The sequence below is a fragment of the Pinus tabuliformis genome, chromosome 4_2, assembly GCF_031772625.1.
Source record: "Pinus tabuliformis cultivar Carrire ecotype Pingquan chromosome 4_2, CPIR1, whole genome shotgun sequence".
Classification (NCBI taxonomy): Eukaryota; Viridiplantae; Streptophyta; class Pinopsida; order Pinales; family Pinaceae; genus Pinus; species Pinus tabuliformis.
The window spans coordinates 893690253-893709296 of record NC_142304.1 but is presented as its reverse complement, the minus strand read 5'-3'; the positions used below and the strand labels follow the sequence as shown (position 1 = coordinate 893709296).

At 41.2% G+C, this 19044-nt stretch overlaps 1 protein-coding gene across 2 annotated transcripts in view; it reads left to right on the top strand.

Moving 5' to 3' along the window:
• The window catches only part of LOC149172579 (uncharacterized), a 405339-nt gene that overhangs the window by 189920 nt on the left and 196375 nt on the right, over positions 1 to 19044 (top strand). The window lies entirely within an intron of this gene.

Here is a 19044-nt window from a genome sequence, read left to right as displayed (position 1 = left end):
CCTTTTTATTTACAAGTAGCAATGAAGTGTAAATGGTTTTGTTATTCTATCCACGGAGCCTTGATGCTAGATCTGTGGATCTGCATTTCGGGTATGGATCCACCGAGATCTGTGTAGGATCTGCCATGTAAATGCATTCTTCAAACTCGGAAACTGATCACATGCTACGAAAATGAATCCTGATTCCTGTGCCAGCTATCCCTCACATGCTGTTTCCCAAGCAAATAGAGTCTTTTTAAAGGTATTTTCCACCTGTTTGAAACCCTAGAAAGAAAATATTCTATTTAGATTTTTAGTTAGGTTACTTATTTGTAATCTGTAGGCTCCATAGTTCTATAAGTTATTAATTCTCTGAGACACCAGAAGAGGAGGTTGGAGATTTATGATCTGCTCAATATAGACATTTTGTGGATGCTATAGAATCAGAGTTACAATGTAAGGACGACCTTAGACTGGGATGGAATGCTAGCCAAAAACAGGTACAAAAATGCCAAGCAGTTGTACCCAAAACAACTAAAGCAGATGTGGAAGTAGGGAGGAACTCCTTCAGTATTGAAGGAAAATGAATAGACTAATTAGTTGCAGAGTTCCAGTTTTAATACATTCAGTATGACAAATGAATAGAATAAAATTAAAGTACTGATTCCTTTCACTGAGCTTGTAAAGATTCTCGTGTTTAAAGGGAATTTAGCAAAGTTTATAGGTACTTCTCTTGTGGCCTTCACTGATCCTACTAATCTGCAAGATGATTCTCCACAGGTGTTGGTTGGGCCACATCCAGAAGAGAAAAAGACAGTCCAACACCACCTTTTTATATCAGTCTGACAACTCATGATCATTTACTGCATAATTGTATGTTGGATCCTAGGGCATCATATAATCTTATGCGCAAGGCTATTATGGATAAATGAGGGCTGGATATCACAAGACATACGAAGTTCTTAATTCTTTTGACTCAAAAAAGTCTAACTTTATGGGAATGATTGAAGATCTATTTATAAATCTAGCTCAAATCCTGACAAAGAGCATGGTGATGGATGTAGTAGTGGTAGATGCCCTAGTAAGTTATGGAACGGTATTGTCCAGATTTTGGGAAACAAAGTTAGGTCGAACTTTGCAATTAGATATGTATTATGCAGCTATTTCAGTATTCAGAGGATAGACAAGGACATTGTATCATGGGGCAAAATTTACCTACTCTCTTAGTGACCCAACAATCCATGGGATTTTCTAGTATATACAGTTGCTGATAATGTGGGCAATTATGTGCTTTCAAATGGTCTGTGAATCAAAACCCAGGCCAACAAGAAATGAGGTCTAGAAGGTTTTCTTCAATTGTGTTTCATCCGAGGATGGATCAGGAGCAAGTGTAGAAGATGAACTAAAAAGCCGTAGTGTTGTTGGATAAAGTTGTATTGATGTCAATATGATTGTTGAAGCATGATGCATGAACCCTGGATGATACAAACCCTAGTTGATGCCCTAACCCTTGCAAAACCCTAGTGAAGAAGCCATATGATGGAACCCTATTTGTAAATCACAAGCACCACTAGCATTATTGAAGGAGTCCTAGCCCTTATTAGAGATGATGGAGATCTAAACCCTAACCCTAGCTCTAATCCCTAGAGATGATGAAGATCTAAACCCTAACCCTAGCTCTAATCCTAATTTTAAGAAATCCTAACCCTAGTCCTTGTTCCCTACAAAAATCCTATGAACAATTTTCCAATTCCTAGATTTCTAAACCCTAATTCCTAAATTATATAATTCCTATTTACTTGACACATAAAAAACCTAATTTCTATCCCTATTTACTTGACACAATCATGAAACTCTTAACCCTAAACATCTCTCTATCTCCTATACAAAAATCCTCTTCCTATTCTCCTATTCGCTGGCTAGAAAACATGATACCAAATAAATATTATAAAAAAAAATATTAAAAAAAATACTCCTAAGCTATAAGTCGGCTAAAACACCTTCAAGGTCGGCTCATTACACCAACCGACATGTATATTCGCATAAGATAATCACTATATATTGGTGGTAAGGTCACTCCAAATTGACTGTCTGAAAATCAACATAGAAATCAGTGAAGGATAGGGTAAGTTCACATTGTTGAAAACTGTGTAACTAGGTTCGGTCTTCATAAATATGAAATGTACTATTGATTCTCGTAAATTGTAAAATGAAAGAAAAATTATTATTATTTTTGGAGCATGGGTTTCATGCTCAAGGTATTTTATTTTATAGGTCAAGCACCCATTGAGTGCTTCTAGGGTTGGTCCTAGGTCAAGAAATAAAAAAAATCATTGTCATAAGTTGAAGACCCCATTGGGCACATTGTAACTTGTAAAGAAGATTAATTTTGTCCTTAAAAGTGTCAAAATACCCTTCAAGACCAAGCCGACTTGGCAGCTGGCAAGTCGGCCTAATTTGAGGAGGCACATCCACCTTGAGAAGCTTATATAAAGGAGGTAATTCGACCTCCTTGAAGCACATTCATCTCTCACTCATCCAAGCGAAGGAGGAACAAGAAGAAGGCAACGAAGAAGGAAGAGGACAAAGGAGACTTGTCTTTGGGCTATTTCTCTCTCACACATGCGAAGGGACGCTAGGGTTTATGCAACAAATCTAGGGTTTTCTTCTACAAGTTTGATCTTGAAGAAGGGAAGGAAAGAATGTCACAAAAAGCCATCCTCAAGCTCCAAAAGGAAGAGAAAACCAAGTGAAGGTTTGAGGAAGCCTTGGAAGGCTAAACAAAGCTTACATATGTGGCAACAACATCTGCGGGAGAGCTGAAAATTTCAGGTCTGCAGGGGAGGCCGAAATTCTGTAGCTGGGGTCGAAGTTGTTCTACTGGAAGAGATTTTCCTAGGTTTGACTTGTTCAAGGAAAGCACATCATCCGGAAAGGTTGGAATTGGTCTTGGAGGGTCTTGGTTTAGAGGTCTTGAAATTTGCCAATTGAAGAATCTATAAGGAGGAGAAGAGATTTGCGGTGTTTCCTCTCAATTAGAGAGGTTTTGGCCCTGGCTTGCTGCCTATATTCTGTGTTCTTGTTCTTCTTGTTTTGGTCGCTGTTTGATGATATACAAAAACAATAATAAGTAAAGAAGCTAATGAGTAAGAAAAAGTAAATATACATCACAAGCAGTAATCAAGGAAAGAGAAATCACTTTAATCATTGCCCTTTAGATTTCTCAACATGTTATCAGAGGTAAGGTTGGCAGAGGGCATTATGAACTCTCTACTACATTGAAGAAGTCCCTAAAGAAGTGTTCAAAGGTAGAAAGTCATCTCAAGAAGGATATCAAAGAAGCATGGAATCTCCTATTTACTTCAAAGAAGAAAGTAACCAAGACAAAGGACAAAGGACTCTTCTCAACACTCATTGGTACATTTCAAGATGAGAAAATTTGAGTAATCGATAATGGAGCATCAAGGCACATGACCGGGCATCACAAGCACCTAAAAAATTTGTCAAAAGGAAAGTCTTCGTACTCTGTAGAGCTTGGAGATAATAAGATCTATCCTGTGAGAGGAATTGGATCAACCTCAATAGAGCTGGAGAATGCAGGCAATATTCATCTCAACAACATCCTATTTGTTCCAGGTTTGCATAAGAACTTACTCTCCATTTCAAGTCTTGAAGATAAAGGTGATAGATGTTGAGAAATTAAGGGCAGTCTTAATTATTCGATTTCTCTTAACTATGGTAGCTGCTTGAGATATTACTTCTTTAGATTTCGCTTCTTATCTATTATTATCTTCAAATAGTTACCAAAAAGAAGAAGATCAATATACACTAGTACACAAGATATTGGCACCAAGCCTGGGAAAAAACCTCTCCTAAATTCTTAGAGGAAAAACCCTTTGAACTCTTTCTTATAAAATCTTCATTGAGAAGTTACATGACCCAAACATTGACTCAGAAATACCTTCAACATCAAATGACAATACCTCCAAATGTGTACCCAAACATACTGTACATTTCTGCAGTGAATGAGCATGACAGTCTGCACCAACAATCTCGGATAGGCTCTTCTAGCCTCTTTCTACCCTTGCATTTCATGAAGATCCTCCATACTTTGTTAGGACGATGATTAGGGCTTGATTATAGGGCTTCGTGATGCAACAATAGTGATTGTCCAAAACAACGAGAGCAGAACCCTTTGATTTCAGAGCGAAGTCATATATGAGAATAGAGTTAGGGCTCTTCTAGCCCTACGATACCTTTGATCCTTTCAACAGTAATCTTCTCCTTGCATCTGCGGCTAGAACAACCCTTCAACCCAACCATATAGCTATGAAATGTGAAGCCCTAGTCCAGATCGGAATGCCGTGAGGGAGAGCAGACTTGATGGTATCTTCGCATGAGGGAACAAACCTCCTCACTTGCTGCGGCTACCCTTCCTTCCTTCGACCTTGTTACTGTTGCTCCTCTTCGTGAGTGAGTGTGAGTGAATGCATTTTGAGGAGGAGCCAAATGTAGCGTACCCACAAAATTATTGCAAGGAAACCACTCAAAGAAAATTATGGAAGCCTTCTAGACTCACGTCGGATTATTTGATTAAAAGAACATGTCGGCCTAATCTAGGCTTACCCTTTCATCTATTGAGCTGACATGAGCCTAGATTAGGCCGACATGTTCTTTTAATCAAATAATCCGACGTGAGTCTAGAAGGCTTCCATAATTTTCTTTGAGCGGTTTCCTTGCAATAATTTTGTGGGTACATGTTGGAGTATTTCATTGATGATCTAGAAGGACTTACATTCATTACATTTACATGAATAATAATACATGACTGTCTTCATTTTACATGACTTGTCTAGGGCTCTCAATTGGAGCAAAAATAATTCTTTGATACAAAAATACATCATTACAATATTTGACATAATGAAGACTGAACCTAGTTACACTATTTTCAACACTCCCTCTTAACTAGGGAGGTATTCATACATACATAGTACATGGACATTCTCAATACAAGAGTTCTTATAAGCAAAGAGTCAGATTAGTTATCCATCTATTCTAGCATCATTTTAACCAACATTATTTCCATGTAGCAAGGCCTTGACTAATCGCTCTATCTCTCAAATAGATTAGAGCACAATGTTGGCGAGACCAATGACTTATAGACACACTCGTCATTGTCTCTCTTAGGGTCATACCCACTCGGGTGTTCTCCGAGTATGCCCAACTAGGACTCTTCTCATCTTGGGTTCCCAGCCCTCAAGAATATCGGTCCTCTTGCCCACTCTTGTCTTGGATGCCCAACCACATCCTCAAAGAGTGTTGGATGCCCTACCACATCCTCAAAGAGTGTTGGATGCCGGATGATAACTCAATCCTCCATTTCTTCTTCATTCTCAGAAGGCAGAAATATAGTGTCTATCTTTCCCGCTCAAATAGGGACGACATATCAATCAGGCCAAGCTTGTCTCGAAAGTACACAAGCTTCTTGTTCGGAAACGATTTCGCTGATATGTCGGTAGTCTGCTCATCTGTAGGATCATACTCTAGCTTCAACACTCCATCCTGCACCAGCTTCCGAATATAATGATACTTGTTATTTATGTGCTTTGTCTTCCCATGAAACACTGGGTCCTCAGACAATCTTATACAGTTGGTATTATCACAATGAATAGTTGTAGGGGCCAACGATCCTGCAAATAAGTTGGATAACAATTTCCTTAACCAGACCGCTTCCCGACTGACTTCACATGCTGCCACATACTCGACTTCAGCACTGCTTAAGGCAACTGTCTCTTGCTTCCTGCTCATCCAAGAGACCATTGAGGATCCTAGACTGAAGCATCCTTCGGTTGTGCTTCTTCCATCCTTCTCACTGCCTCCCCAATTGGAATCAGTAAATCCTGTCAGAAGTACATCTTTTCCTTTCTCATATTTTAGGCAGTGATGTATGGTTCCATGCAAGTATCTCAGTATATGCTTGGCTGCCACCCAATGATCATGACGAGGCTCCATCTGGAACTGACTGAGAACATTCACTGCAAAACATATATCTAGCTGAGTATTTACTAGGTACATCAGGGATCCAATTAATTGCCTGTACCTTGTGGGATCCACCAGACTGGATTCAAAATTTCTCAACAGTCTCAGGTTCGTGATCATTGGAGTCATCATAGGCTTGCACTCCATCATATCAAACCTTTTGAGAATTTCAATTACATACTTCCCTTGACCCAAATAAATCTCATTGGGTTCTTGCCATACTTCCAGTCCCAGATAATAATGCATGGATCCTAGATCCTTCATATCGAATTCTGTAGTCAGTTGTTTCTTACATTCTTGAATACGTTCTTCTACACCAGTTAGTAAAAGATCATCTACATATAGTAAGATGATAACAGGTTCATCTTTTACCACTTTGATGTAGAGGTTGGGATCAACTGAACTTTTGGTAAAGCCCAATCTTTGCAGATAAGTGTCCATCCTGGCGTACCATGCTCTAGGTGCTTGCTTGAGGCCATATAGAGCCTTTTTCAACCTGCAAACATATCCTTCTTTACCTTTGACTTCGAATCCCAAAGGTTGCTCAATATAGACTTCTTCATCTATGGTGCCATTCAGGAATGCAGTCTTTACGTCCATTTGATGAACTTTCCACTTCATGGATGCAGCCAGAGAAATCAATGACCGAATGGTTGTATATCTTGTTGTAGGAGCAAAGGTTTCTTCATAGTCAATTCCTTCTTGTGAGAAACCCCTAGCCACAAATCTGGATTTGTATTTATCTATGCTCCCATCCACAACATGCTTAATCTTGTAAATCCATTTCGAAGTTACCACATATTTGTTTTCCGGTCTAGGAACAATTTCCCAAACCCCATTCTTCATTATAGATTGGTATTCCTCATTCATGGCAGACTTCCACTCAGGGTGCTTGGAAGCTTCTTCAAACGTGGATGGCTCATCTTCTATCAATTTTGACATGTAGGCTGCATACCCAGAGTACCTTTTGGGTTTCTTTCTTTCTCTAAATTTTCCACTTGCCTGATGTCCTTCAGCTTCTTGAAGTGTGGAGGTCAACCAATTAGGTCTCTTCCTCTTTTAAGGGATAGTGACAGGTTCGCTTGGACCTTCATCTTCTTGATGAGCATTTTCTTCTTCTTTGTTGACTTCTTCCTCAAATATAGGAAGATCTTCTTCATCGGAATCAGATGAAATGTCTTTTGACCTTTTGAATGCAATATTTTCATCAAAGATTACATCTCGGCTTACCTCTATATGATGTCCTTCCTTGATGTAGATTCTGTAAGCTTTGGATGAATTACTATATCCCACAAATATTCCCTTCTTGCTTGTTGGATCCAACTTCTTCCTTTTATCCTTGGGAATGTGGATATATACCGGACATCGAAATATTTGGAGATGATCCATAGTAGGCTTCTTCCCAATGAAGACTTATTCCAGTGTTCGATTGTTCAGAGACAAGTTTGCTTGGACCTTCATCTTCTTGATGAGCATTTTCTTCTTCTTTGTTGACTTCTTCCTCAAATATAGGAAGATCTTCTTCATCGGAATCGGATGAAATGTCTTTTTACCTTTTGAATGCAATATTTTCATCAAAGATTACACGTCGGCTTACCTCTATATGATGGCCTTCCTTGATGTAGATTCTGTAAGCTTTGGATGAATTACTATATCCCACAAATATTCCCTTCTTGCTTGCTGGATCCAACTTCTTCCTTTTATCCTTGGGAATGTGGATATATACCAGACATCCAAATATTTGGAGATGATCCATAGTAGGCTTCTTCCCAGTGAAGACTTCTTCAAGTGTTCGATTATTCAGAGACCTATGGGGACTTTTATTTTGAACATAGACAACAGCCTTTGTTGCTTCCCCCCATAGGAAGTTCGGTAGAACTTGGTCATGAATCATTGCTTTGACACTTTCGTCTATGGCTATGTTCTTTTGTTCAGCTACTCCATTCTGCTCGGGATTATATGGAACTATGAGCTCCCTCTTAATCCCAGCCTCCTTACAGAAGGCTATAATTTACTTAGAAGTGTATTCTCCACCGTTGTCAATCCTTCTCTGTTGCCTTCTGCTTAGGAACAACTCTGTCTCTCGGGACAACTGTTTTTGCTGCAATTTTATTGATTTCAGCTGGTGCCTTAGGTTCACCTGTGATCTGCAATGCTCTGATACCATGTTGAAATTTCTAAGTCTAACACGTCAGAAATTCTTCCTGCATTATCTGCTTTATTTCACCTACTTTTTTATTCCTTAACAAGTTATTTAACCATATAAATACTGAAAATAAACACAAATACAATCTAACTCATCTATAGATCAACAACTTAAATAATAGACAAACACACAAGGGACACCGTTATTTTTGGACAATTGTCCCCGGAAAAACCCAACTTGGGAAAACCGGTGCAACAATTCTAAGGGTTTTATTATTAAGCAATGTTCTTGAGTACAACTAGGGTGCCAAACTAGCTCACCCAACAAAGATTTCTATCTGGTAGTAATACCTTTCCTCAGAAGCAGATATTTAGCAAGTCTACCCCATGAAAATCCTTCCAGCGCTTCTCCAAGGCTCTGCGTCAACCCTGCTAGCCTCTGCGTAGCTCTTTAACTCCCTGCGTCAGGCTTGTGCCTCTCTACGTCAACCCTCTGCCTCTCTGTGTCAACTCTCTGGTCTTCTGCGTCACCCACACGGGTCCCTTAGCCTCTGCACGGTCACTAGTTCCCTCTATGTGGCTCTTGCTGGCTCTGTGTAGCCTCCTCAATCACTGCGCTGGCCCTTTGGCACTATCTCTGGCTCTTTGCTATGTACTCACTGCCCCTCGTTGCAACTCAGATCACATGTTTGAATTTTTTCAGCTATCCCCGCTTCAGAAAATCGAACTGACTGATCGATCTTGGTGTATCTCCAATTGACCCTCAAGCCTCCTCTTATAGTTTTTCTTTTGAGTCTTCAACGACCGAGATTAAGTTCCTAATCAACGACTAAGATTAAATTTGGCTTGATCCATGTCATTTAGAACATTCTCACCCAGTTTTATATTAATACCCATTAATATTTTAATTTTCCTAAGTTTAGACTTAGGAACTCCATTAAAAATATTAATTATTTTAATATCTCTCTAACCGGGTGGAATTTCCCCAAACCAATTATGAGCCTTGGAGATCTGATGTGCTTCAGCCTCTTCACCAATTTTCATGGCTAGAGCTCATCCGATGCTACCCCAAATCAACATTTTTCTCAAGAACAAGTTGAAAGAAATCAAGATGGATAGAGGAGAATCCATCCAATCCTACTTCATGAGGATCACCGAGATCAAGAATGATCTTAAATGTATTGGAGAAGTCATTGGTGACAAGGAGATCTCTCTTATTGCACTTGGAGGTCTTACAAGAGAATGGGATGTGTTCAACACTACCATCCTCAACAATGATAGGATTTTGGGATTTGATGAATTTTTAGCTAGATGCACTCAAGAAGAAATAAGGATGATGGAAAGAGACAAGCCCTCAAATGGAAACAATCCTACTGCCTTTTCCGCTCATTCAAAGAGGAGGAACAATGTTGGTCCAAGGTATCCAGGACAAGGGTTCAAGCCAAGATTCAAAGAAGGAAGAAAATGAAGATGCTTCAATTGCAACAGGTTTGGCCACTTCACTAGAGAGTATCATCACAGGAAGGATACTCCAAGAGATGATGACAACAATAACAACAACTTCAAGGGAAATGGCAATCAAAGGAACAATAGGTTCAACAACAAAGGAAAGAGGTGTAGAAATTTCTCATTTCCCACCTCGGTTTTCAGTTTCTCCTTATTTCTCCTATATAGTTAAATTCCCTTTCCCATAACCATACATTTAACAAGATGGAAAAAATAAATTTGCTGAAAACACAAATTCTGGAAATTTTACAGAATGCTGGAAATTGCAGAAATAAAAATCAGCAGTAATAAACAGCCATTAAAACACATTTAAACACTGATATTTTTGGTCAATGACCCTGGAAAAACCCCCTACAACTCTTGGGGAAAACCAGTTCGAGAGCTCTTCTTTATTTTTGAAAATTGTCTTTTTACAGTGAGAAATTTTCAGCAAAAAGTCAGCAAGCAAATTTACAACTTATCTCTTTTCCCGTGCCTCACAGCAATCTGGAAATTACAGCAAACAAGACAACAATAAATGCTGTACGACCTCCTCGATTTTCGTGCCCACTTTCAGCATTAAATGCCGCTGTACGGACATCATTAAATGCATTGTACGACCTGCAATAAATGCGCTGTATGGCCCTCGTTTTGCGTGCAGAAAAACCAGCAAACTACTCGATTTTTGTGCAAACCACTCTTTGAAAATCGTGCCAAAATCTACCTCTCACTTGTGCTGAATCAGCTATACAAATCTGCTCAACTGCTGCCTTGGAATGTGTGCTAAGCTGCTGTCTCCTTCTCCTCCCTGCTCAGAAATCTCTCTTGCTCTCCTTCTCCCAATCTGCTCATGAAAGAATGAATGACCTTTTCCTCCTTTTCCTCTTTTAATCTAACCCCAAGTGACTTTTGGGTGATCCCTAAATCCAATGGCTGAAATAGATTGAGATCTAAGGCTGAGATTAAATGCTCATTTAAATCTCACTTTTTATTTTTTAATTCACCCCACTTTAATAAAGACCCACTTAGTCATTTATTTCCAAAGTCACTTTTCCTTTCTAATTTTTCATTGACTTTATAAAAGTCACTTTAAATTAGACTTAGTAACTTTGTCACTTAAAGTCACTTTTAAATTAGATTTAACTTTATAAAAATTATAAAGTTACTTTAGGAGAAAAATTAAATTCTTTTGGACACTTTTCCCTAGGCCAAAGATCAAAGCCTAAGGGAACCACCTGTCCTCCGGTACCAAATTTCAACACTCCCTCTTACCGAGGAAGGTGTTCCTCACCACACCCATCTTGTCTCTAAAGTAGACATGCTTTCCCCGTGGTAAGGCTTTGGTAAGAATATCTGCAACCCGCTCATCAGTGGAAATATACTCAAGCTTCACAGCTCCCTTCTGAACATAGTCTCTGATGAAATGATATCTGATCCCGATATGCTTTGACTTGTCATGAAATACTGGATTCCCCGTGAGTTTAACGCAACTCTGATTATCACAGTAAATCACTGAAGGTCTCAACGGCTGACCAAATAATCCAAACAACATCTTGCGAAGCCAGATAGCCTCACAACTAGCTAGACTGGCTGCCATATACTCTGCTTCCGCTGAACTCAGTGCTACTGATTGCTGCTTCCGGCTGAACCATGACACTACTGCTGAACCCAACCCAAAACAACACCCTGAAGTGCTCTTCCTATCAGAAGCACAACCTACCCAATCAGAATCAGTGTATCCTGCCAATCTCACTCCATCTCCCTGCCTGTAGTCTAGACCATAATCCACTGTCCCCTGCAAGTATCGCAAAATGTGTTTTGCAGCCACCCAGTGAACCTTCCTAGGCTCACACATAAACTGACTCATCGTGTTGACTGCAAAACAGATATCTGGTCTAGTGTTGACCAAATACATCAAGGAACCAATCAGTTGCATGTACAATGTGGGATCCACCAACTTGGAATCCGAAGCATGAAACTTCTTCCAGTTGGTGATCATCGGTGTCGACATGGGTCTACAATCCTCCATGTGGAATCTGCTAAGGATGTCCACAATATACTTCCCCTACCCTAGGAAGAAATGCCCCTCCTCCTGCCACACCTCCAAGTCCAAAAAGTAGTGCATCAAGCCGATGTCCTTCATCTCAAACTCCGTCACAAGATCTCCCTTGCAGTGCTCTATGAGTCTCTCTGCACCTGTAATGACCAAGTCATCCACATACAACACCAGAATGACAGGCTCCTCACCAATCACAATAAAGTAAAGGTTCGGATCTGCCTCAGTCTTTGTGAAACCCATCCCCTGCAAATATGTATCTATCCTGGAGTACCAAGCTCTGGGAGATTGCTTCAGGCCATAAAGGGCCTTCTTCAGTCTGCACACATGGGACTTCTTCCCATGCACCTCAAAGCCCTGTGGCTGCTCAATGTACACCTCCTCCTGTATGAAGCCATTGAGAAATGCAGTCTTCACATCCATCTGGTGGATCTTCCAACCCATCTCTGCTGCTATCGATATAATGGAGCGGATCGAAGTATATCGAGCCACGGGAGCGAAGGTCTCCTCATAATCAACTCCCTCTACCTGGGAGAACCCTTTAGCCACAAACCTTGCTTTGAATTTCTCAATGCTGCCATCTGCAGCATGCTTTACCTTGTAAAGCCATCTGGAAGTAACTACGGATTTGCCCTCAGGCCTCGGCACCACCTCCCAAACATCATTCTTCATGATAGAAGAATACTCCTCCTGCATGGCCTCTCTCCAGACCTGCTGGCTAGCTGCCTCCTCATAGCTAGAAGGCTCAGAGTCAAGGGTGCTGGTAACCATCGCCATATAGCTACAAAACCTCTCAGGTGGTCTACTCTCTCTGATCGGCCTCTTCGGCGCATCAACAGATGTGGCATCTCTCAAGGTGTCCTGAAGCCACTTGGGCTTTCTCTTCCCTGAGCATGCTTCTCCCATAGGAGAATGAAACTCCTCCTCCTCATCACCATCAGTAGCCTGAACTCCTGACTGTCTGTCTACTGTCCTCCTGCCTGCACCTGAACCTGTAGAAGCTGAGGTATCGTGTGAACTGTCCATCAGTGGACTCCCTAGTGAACTGCTCTGTGAACTGCTTTGCATGTTGCCCGGAGCACCACCCCTTTGGCTCGGCGAGCCACTGCTCACTGACGGACCTGACATCCTCATAGATGTACCTCTGGATCCTCCTGATCCCTGCCCACTGGATACCTGCGACTGACTCAACTGCTGCTGAGGGTCTGGCTGATCCAGATACTCTAACTCCCGTGACCTCCTAAAGGCCCTGTCCTCCTCGAACTTCACATCCCGTCTGACAACAACTCTCCTCTGTGCAGGAATGTAAATCCGAAAGGCCTTTGAGGTCTCACTGTAGCCCACAAAGATACGCTTCTCTGCGGTGGGCTCTTGTTTGGTCCTCTTCTCCTTGGGTATATAGGAGTATGTAATGCATCCAAAGATATGAAGATGACCAATATCAGGGTTCTTCCCAGAGAAAGCCTCCTCCGGAGTCATGTGCCCCAAGGCATGATGCGGACTCCTGTTCTGCAAGTAAACAACTGTGTTGCAGGCCTCTACCCACAAGAACAATGGCAACCCCTGATCATGTAACATGGCTTTGGTAGCCCCTATGATGCATTTGTTCTTCCTCTTCGCAACCTCGTTCCGCTGGGGGTTGTAAGGAACAGTGAACTCCCTCCTAATGCCGGCCTCCGCACAATAGTCAACAAACTCTCCAAGGGTGTACTCTCCTCCATTGTTCAACCTCAGGGACTTGATCTTTCGACCTGTCTGTGTCTCCACAAGAGCTCTGAACTCCTGAAACCGCTTGAAGACCTCACTCTTGGTCTTCAAAAAATAAATCCAGGTCCTCCTGGAGTGATCATCAATGAATAAAACATAGTACTCATATCCACTCAAGGAAACATGAGACATCCGACCGCTCACATCGGAATGAATTAAATCAAGTATCCCAGTCGCTCTGCTGTCACTGCTGGGAAAAGGGGATTTGGCAAACTTGCCCATCGCACAACCTCTGCAAGTATCAAAGTGATCAGTACTAAAATCTGGCACACCTGTAGTGATCTCCCGCAATGTCCTCAAGGCTCCATGATACATATGTCCCATCCTGCGGTGCCAAATCTCACATAGCTCAGAACTGCTAGCTCTGCTGTCGGTACTACTGCTCAATGCCAAAAGGGGCTGGAATGCAAACTTGTACACCTTTGCATGGCGTACACGTATCACTCTAACTGAATCAGCTGGAGTGCCCTTGGGATACATCAACACCTGTCCTCCCCTGAACAGTACCTCATATCCTCTGTCCTCCAAAGCTGAGGCGGATATGAGGTTCTTCCTCATCCCTGGCACATAAAGAACATCTGACACTTTCAAGGGAGGTTTGGACTCCCTCTGAAATGTCAGTGTCCCCACCCCGACTGCTCTAACAACTCTGTCATCACCGAGTACTACCTCAATATCAGTGCCACTCACTGACCACTCACGGACTCCTGTCATATGACGTGAAGCCCCACTGTCCACATACCAGATACCTGAAGATGCTCCGCTAATCGAGGGAAAAGCATGCTCCCTCTGAACCTGTGTGGCAGGTGATCCTGCACTAGAGGACTCACACGTAGTGAACGCAAACTCCCGGTCAAAACGACCTGCAAATTCTTCAATCTCTGCTGAAGCTGCCACGTCCTAGTTCTTCCCCTTCTTCTTCTTCTTCTCCAGACACACAACTGCATAGTGTCCCATCTTTTGACAATTCCAACACTTCACCTTGGAATAGTCCTTCTGTGTGTTCCCCTGTTTACCTTTACCTTTGCCTTTGCCCCCACCACTGCTTGTGGAAGCCTGCTTCTTCCCTTTGCCTTTCTTGCCTCCTGCCACCAGTGCTACATCCTCATCCTGCTCAACTGGCTTGGCTGCCCCAAGCTGACCTTTCCTGATCTCTGTCTGAATGCAATCATCCAAAACCTCTCCCATGTGGGAAGGGTCTCACATGCACAAACCCCATCAGCAAAGTTCAACCATGAACGGGGGAGGCCATTCACTGCAATCTGCACCAACTCAGTGGGTGGAATGGCCTCTCCAATCGCTGCCAACTCATCTCTCACATTAGTAATCTTTGTGAGATATCCAGCTGCACTATCATTACCCATCTTAATGTTCTTCAGCTTCTCCTTCAGGACCATCTTCCGGTTCTCATTGGTACTCTGGTAGAGATTGGACAATGCTGTCCACATCTCATGGGCATTGTTCTTTCCTCTCACAAGAAGAATACAATGGTTTTTGATTCCGTCTAGAATCAGCCTCTTACCCTTGTTGTTCTTTTTATTATAAGCTGTCAACTGAGTAGCATCAGTAGGCACAACAACAGGGTTCTGTGTGGTATGCACCATGATATCCCAAACTTTTGCCTCCTCAAAGATACTCTGCATTCTCTCCTTCCAAACGCTGTAATTTATATGCCCATCTAGCCTATCCTCCACCCTCGATCCTAATGACATCCTGCTGTCCTAAAACTGAAAAATAGCACTGCTGTAGTAAAGATAAAACTGCTGTTAATGAAAAAATCAGTTTGTTGGAATTTTCTGAGTGAAAAATCAGCAGCTGTAATTTTTCCTTTTGCTGTCCCAAACTGCCTTTCAGCATTCAAGCTCTGATACCATGTAGAAATTTCTCATTTCCCACCCCGGTTTTCAGTTTCTCCTTATTTCTCCCATATAGTTAAATGCCCTTTCCCATAACCATACATTTAACAAGCTGGAAAAAATAAATTTGCTGAAAACACAAATTCTGGAAATTGCAGAAATAAAAATCAGCAGTAATAAACAGCCATTAAAACACATTTAAACACTGAGATTTTTGGTCAATGTGACCCTGGAAAAACCCCCTACAACTCTTGGGGAAAACCAGTTCGAGAGCTCTTCTTTATTTCTGAAAATTGCCTTTTTACAATGAGAAATTTTCAGCAAAAAATTAGCAAGCAAATTTACAACTTATTTCTTTTCCCGTGCCTCACAACAATCTGGAAATTACAGCAAACAAGACAGCAATAAATGTTGTACGGCCTCCTCGATTTTCGTGCCCACTTTTAGCATTAAATGCAGCTGTACGAACACCATTAAATGCACTGTACGGCCTGCAATAAATGCGCTGTACGACCCTCGTTTTGCATGCATAAAAACTAGCAAACTGCTCGATTTTTGTGCAAACCACTCGAAAATCATGCCAAAATCTGCCTTTCACTGTGTGCTGAATCAGCTGTACAAATCTGCTAAACTACTACCTTGGAATGTGTGCCAAGCTGCTGTCTCCTTCTCCTCCCTGCTCAGAAATCTCTCTTGCTCTCTTTCTCCCAATCTGCTCATGAAAGAATGAATGACCTTTTCCTCTTTTTCCTCCTTTAATCTAACCCCAAGTGACTTTTGGGTGATCCAAGTGACTTTTGGGTGATCCCTAAATCCAATGGCTGAAATAGATTAAGATCTAAGGCTGAGATTAAATGCTCATTTAAATCTCACTTTTTATTTTTTAATTCACCCCACTTTAATAAAGACCCACTTAGTCATTTATTTCCAAAGTCACTTTTCCTTTCTAATTTTTCATTGACTTTATAAAAATCATTTTAAAATTAGACTTAGTAACTTTATCACTTAAAGTCACTTTTAAATTAGATTTAACTTTATAAAAATTATAAAGTTACTTTAGGAGAAAAATTAAATTCGTTTGGACACTTTTCCCTAGGCCAAAGATCAAAGCCTAAGGGAACCACCTGTCCTCCGGTACCAAATTTCAAGAAGAGGAATGCTCTCGCTCCTCGAAATGGAAATAGTCATCCTCCCAAGAAGTCGAGAAACACTAGGTATGAAGAAGTTAATGTTGGTGAAAGGCAAAAAGAATTTTATCTTATTTCCGTGCTCACCACCGCCACTCCTTCGGATACATTAGATCATTGGTTGATTGATAGTGGTGCCTCAAGGCACTTCACTGGGTACAAAGATGCTCTCTCAAACTTGATTGAAAAGAAGACGAATATGGAGATTATACATGGGGATAATGCCACTTATCCTGTGAAAGGAATTGGGATTGTTACTCTTCACTTAAATCAAGGTCAAACCCTTCATTTACAAGAAATGTGCCTGATCTGAAAAAGGATCTGGTCTCTATTTCTGCGATGGAAGATAAAGGTTTTAAGGTGACATTCATTGATGGGAAAGTTCGTGTTTGGCAAAGGAACCCAAGAGATGCATTCACTCTTGGATTCAGGGTTGAAGGTCTTTATCAGGTTGAAGGAAGTCCATTGGGAGCAATTATTTGTGGCACTTTTCTTCAATCCGAACTATGGCACCAGAGGTTTGCTCACCTTCATTTTAAAACCTTACCTGATGTAAGAAACATGGTCACAGGTATGCCTGAATTCAACTTAGATCATGAAGGTGTTTGTCAGGGTTGTGAAGCTGGAAAACATACAAGGGGACCATTCCCCTCAAGTGAAACTCAAACTACCGATATTCTTCAATTGGTTCATTCTGATCTATCAAGTATGTTGCCCATAACTTCTTTGGGTGGATATTTGTACTATGCTATTTTTGTGGATGACTTCTCTCGCAAAACGTGGATCTATTTCTTAAAAAAGAAGGATGAAGTGTTCAAATGGTTCCGCTCTTTCAAAGCCTTAGTTGAGGTTCAAACAGGGAAGAAGATCAAAATATTGAAGACCGATAATGGGACTGAATATGAGTCAAATGACTTCAATGACTATTGTAGAGAACCTGGCATTAAGAAGGAGACCACTACTGCATAGACTCTTGAACAAAATGGTGTTGTTGAAAGGAAGAATCATACTATCATAGAAGCCACCCGTGCTATGCTACATGATCAAGGTCTTCCGAAGTTCTTGTGGGGAGAAGCTGCCAACACCGCTGTGTATGTCCAAAACATATGCCCACATCAAGCTTTGGACTTCAAGATACCCGAGGAAGTTTTCACTAGTAAGAAACCTGATGTTTCTCATTTTAGAATTTTTGGCTGTCCCATATATTTTCATGTGCCAAAAGAGAAAAGAAACAAACTAGATGTATTTGGGAAGAAAGGAACGTTTGTGCGCTACAGTGAAACTTCAAAGGCATATAGAATCTATGCGGCTGGTCAAAGGGAAGTGGAAGTAAGTCATGATGTCACTTTTGATGAAGATTCTGCTCTTAGATAGATCCAAGATCTTCCTATCCCTAGGAAGGACAATGATGATGCTGATGCAGAAAAGCAGGATGAACCCCCGTCCAATGAACCGATGCCCAATGTGGAAGGTTTGATGGATCCGATTGATCCACCTCCAAGTGAACCCTCTACTTCAAGAAAAAGACCTCTGTGGCTCAAAGATACTCTTGAAGATGCTAAGAAACATATTGCACTGAGGCAGACATTTCGTGAAAACAAGAAGCCAAATAGGTACCAAGGGTACTTAGCTGCCATGAATACCATTGTACAATCTGAGCTTTGTACATTCGAAGATGCCGTGGAACAACAAGTTTGGAAGGATGCGATGAACGAGGAGTATGAGTCGATCATGAAGAATGATGTCTGGGATGTGGTTCCTAGACACAAGGACAAGTCAGTGGTCACTTCAAATCAATGTTGATAATATCGGTATCGGCAAAATATCGGCGAGGGTCCAAAAAACATCTTATCAACAATATCGACAAAATATCGGCAAAATATCGGCAAGGGTCCAAAAAACATCTTATCAACAATATCGGCAAAATATCGGCAAGCATAAAAAACGCATAATCTATTCATTTGTTTTTCATATTTTTAAACATATAAAGCAATAATGACATGAAATAAACACATTGGCACATAAATACGAAGAAAGCACTGATATATATGATGTCAAATAGAAATGATACATCAAAGGTGATACCAAATCTTGCTGATCCCTTATAATTGTCCAATCAAGGACTCAAATGTGGAGAACCAATACACAATAACATCAGATATATAAAAGTATCTCATCATCATGAATTATATGTAGAAAAACAAATAAAACTAGTAGCTATCTATCTAAAATCAGTGCCCTCTCCCCCTTTTATGGGAAAACATGATGGGCTGTTTGCTAGGCCTGCCCCTAGTAGTAGAAGGCCCTGCCCCTGCACCTAATGCCTAATGTAAAATAATGAGTGCTAGGTATGGAGTTGTTCTCTCCTATATCTATAGAAGGTGTTGATGTTGATGCTCCCACAGTCTCCTCCTCCTCCTCCTCTTCCTCGTGTTGCTCCTCCCCCTCTTCCTCCTCTCGCTGCCCCTGTTCTAATGGATCATCTGGCTCTAACCATGAAGGTGACTCCTCCAAGATGGGCACCGCAGAC